Raw genomic sequence first — 4,317 nt, 5'->3', positions numbered from 1 at the left:
TTTCGGCATGACCTTTGCTAAAAAGTGGACAAATCGAGAACCTGAAATTTGCCGAAACAAAAATGAATCAACATTCCGACAAAACATAGGCCACTCAGCATCATTCTCTGGAAACAACAAAGCCACTTGGGCACAATCGAACAACTTCAATGAAAAGATATAACATGAGCAAACACTATTGAGGAATTTGCATATAACATGGCCACTTCAATGAAAAGATATAATCAACAATAATGGAATATGCAAATGAACATCAATGACATATATAATATAAAAACAATCTTGTTTTTTGTTTACATAGCAACAATTAGTTTAAACAAGTTTTTGAAAAGAAAAACAATTCTGTTTTTTGTTTATGGCTAAATGCCATAGCTACTGTTTTTATTTATAGCTAAATACTTTTGTTTTTTGTCTAAAGCTAAAAGTCTAGGAACTACATTTTATCTAACCCTTTTGACCTCACCAAAATTTCCACAGCAAGACCTTAGTACCTACACCCAATTTCTTCAAAAATATTCAGGTCCATAGTCCAAATAATTCAAATTTCATTTGAACTAATTCAAAATATATTTTTATAGCTAAGTGTTTTTTGTTTATACCCTCTGTTAATTTAAATCTAAATGCTACTATTATTTATATACCCTCTATTAGTTTAAAGCTAAATGGAATTATTGTTTAGGAATTTTCATAAAAATTGCCCTAGCTAATTTCCTAAAAAAATTGCTAATCATTTTTCCTAAATGCTATAAAATGCCTACTGCCCTAAAAAAATCTAGGGTTCATATGAACACCTAGGGTTCATATGAACATCAACACAGTATCAACATATATATAATTGCCCTAACAGAGAGAAATAGGATGGTAGGGGACAGGAGAGGCATAGCCTTATGGTCGGCAGCGAGGGCAGGCTCTGGCTCGGGCAGCGGCGGTGAGGTCGAGGGCGGCGGTGGTGAGCTCGAGGGAGGCGACAGTGAGGTCGACGACGGCCTCGGGCGGCGGCTTTGAGGTCGAGGGGACGGCCTCGGGCGGTGGCGGTGTGGTCGAAGGCGGCGGGCGGCGGCGGTGTGGTCGAAGGCGGCCTCGGGCGGTGGCGGTGTGGTCGAAGGCGGCCTCGGGCAACGGCGGTGATGGAGCAGTTGGGGGACAGGGGGGAGTAGAGAGGGGGGGGGAAGGACTTAGCGAAATTTTGAGCCCGGGCCGCCGGGATTTGAGTCAAACTAGCAGTAGCGCGTTTTGCCGAAACGCGCTATAGATAAGTTAGCTATAGCGTGTTCCAGGGAAACGCGCTACAGCTATCCCTTTCCGTTTTCTTTTTCTTTTTCTTTTGTTTTCTTTACATTTTCTTTTTTTTATTTCTCCTTTTTCTATTTCTTTCATTTTCATTTACTTTTCTACTTATTTTTCTATTTATTTTCTTTTACATAGCAGTAGCGCTCTGCAGCAGAAACGCGCTACTACAATGTTTTTAGCAGTAGCGTGCTTCTGGGAGAACCGCTACTACTATTCCTAGCTTACCGGCACAGGTGAGGGAATTTTAGTAGTATCACTTTTCTGTGAGGACGCGCTACTGCTAAAATAATGTTTGTAGCATGGTTTTGCAACAAGCGCTACTACTAAGTAGCGCTAGCGCTGAGTTTTGACCAACGCTACTGCTATACCTCTGTGTATAGCGTTTTCCCTAGTAGTGTAGAGGGGAGAGGTGAATAGGAGACTACAAATTTAAAGATTAATTACCAATTTTAGGGAAATGCAGACAAATAGAGGTCTCTAGAAATGCAACTAGATGAACATTGGCAAGCAAGCTCAAAGCAAAGTCCCGATGTTCAATCTTCCTTGGGGAAGAGCTAATCTCCGTTGGAGCGGTGCCAGAGCCAAAGATTGCGGAATGCCACGGAAGGCTCACCGTATTCTCCTCGGGTCACCCCTGACGGATGAGCCACAAATCACTCAGGGTTGGTCTTGAAGGCAACCACCACACCTTTACATATGTCTTCGAAACACACCACAAGCGAGGAAGCTTCCGGAGGAACCTCTAACCGTCTAGGAGTCCAAGCTGCAAGAGTAACAACTCAATGGTGAATAAATCTTGCCGGGAACACGAATTGTTTTGGTAAAGTTGTAGATCGGGTCTTGCTCCCTCAATCCCCAAAGTGTCAACAAGTTTGGGTGGAGAGATTGAGAGTTGTGAGCAAAATAGGGTGTAGCAATGGTGGTGCTCAACGAGACATTACGGTTAAGGTTAAAGGTGGAAAAGAAGGCCTTTTATAGTGTTCTTAGCCGGGTGGCCATTTCTGCCCGTTGGACCCCGTGCACACGGGGTATACAGGAGAGAAACCACAACCTCAAGCGCATGGGGGCAAAGAGTCTGTGAGCACGGTGTCTAGAGGATTTCGTGCCACCTCGTGCGCATGGGGGGAAGAGACCCCATGGGCATGGGATATCCAGAGAGCTACTGCCTAGCCCGTGCACACGAAGGTCAAAGACACCGTGTGCACGAGGTATACAGTAGGTTTCTGTTGAAACCCAAAGGACACCACGAACAAGCACACTAAACAAGGAATATATTTGTAGGTGTGGGAGGGCTGGTGTATATGTTTTGATGTGTTCCCACACAACATTCAACCATGATGACTCCTCTTAATAGTGTGATTTTTTCTATGACTTAAATTGAACCAAAGAGAAAACCTATGAGTCACCGGGAAAACCACGCTTTTGATCTTTTTGAAATGGGGGGTCACACGAATCTCCAACATCATCCTCATGGAAGCAATATCCAGAGACAAACTTTAGCAATTGATATTAGTTCCACTAAACATACTATCATCACACCAAATATAATTAAGCGCCACGTGCACTTTCAGAATGTTTCGTCAGATCTGGTGGGATCGTCCATCGAATGTTTCTGTTCGGTGTGAGGCCTCCCCGAACCGAACCATGCCCATGAAGCGCTTTGACGGACCACCTCCCATAAATGTCATTGCTTGCGCATAAAAAGCCCCCCAAACCACATAAACATTAGAAAATGCAAAACAAAACAAAAAAAACCATTGCTAACAAAAAGTATGCAGGAAAAAAATAACAAATTCCATTCATGAGAATCCAAATCTGTCATACCTAAAGATCATGCACGAGAAAGTTGCCCGTGAAAAAAAGTAGAGACAAAACTAAGTTTTTCCATGTGGCCAGCAAAACATTCTACAACATGGCATGAAAACATGCTTGGAGCTCGAGTGCTTGACATCAAGAGCATGACAAATGAAAAAAAAGAATTTTTTTACCATAATTGCCATGTGTAATTCATGAGAAATGTAGAAAAAAGTTATGAATTATATATCATTTGCCAGGGCAATTTTAGAGATATGTAATTAAAGATCTGTACATGGCAAAATTAGACAACATAGTGGACTGACGTGGCAAAATGTTGTGTACAAATAGCAATTTGCCATGGCAACTATTTACTAAAACAAACGCTATCATGGCATCTATTTAGTAAAACAATTTGGAATGACAAAAAATAGAGGGCAACTCACACACATTCAAAGTTGCCATACAAAAAACCCGGAGTAGATTTAGAGAGCAAATGTGCATTGACATGGCAAAACAATCTCTAAAAATGACTAACATTTTGCCACGATCTATGGAAAATTCATATCAAATTCATTTCACTATTGCCATGGCAACTATTTAGTAACACGAAAGATGGTAGGTATTTAAGATTGTAAAATTTGCCAAGCCATTTGATGATAATTTGCCATGTCACTAAAATGAAAGGTAGGAATTGAAGATTGTAAAATTGCCATGTTAAAATTGATGATAATTTGACATGGCAAATAATCTCCAACTCATGATGATTTTCCATTGTATATGAAATTAAATGATGCGTAATTCATTAGAAATGTAGAAACAAAAATTCTACGCATTGTGTATTATTTTCCATGGCAAAATTTAAGAGATATGTGATAAAAAGATATTCGAGTACATGGGAAATTTAGACAACATGGTGAATTGACATGGCAAACTAAACAAAATGTTGAGTTACACAATCACAACAGAAGAGAAGACTTGCCATGCAACCTGGCAACTATTTAGAAATGATAGTCCATTAACTAAAATTAACAAATTTATTTCTTTCCTAAAACAATGGAAATTTTGCCATCGAAAAATTCTAGAGAACAGGAATTATACCTAAAAATGCTAGGTGATCAATCCATTTCAGGTTGCACAAGATTGTCATGCACCATGATTAATATTTTTTTCATGAATGTGATGTGCAACTATTTACAAAGATTTCTAAATCACCAACAATTCTCGTACCAA

The sequence above is a fragment of the Triticum dicoccoides genome, chromosome 6B (genome assembly GCF_002162155.2).
Source record: "Triticum dicoccoides isolate Atlit2015 ecotype Zavitan chromosome 6B, WEW_v2.0, whole genome shotgun sequence".
NCBI lineage: Eukaryota > Viridiplantae > Streptophyta > Magnoliopsida > Poales > Poaceae > Triticum > Triticum dicoccoides.
This window is presented reverse-complemented; position numbering follows the sequence as displayed.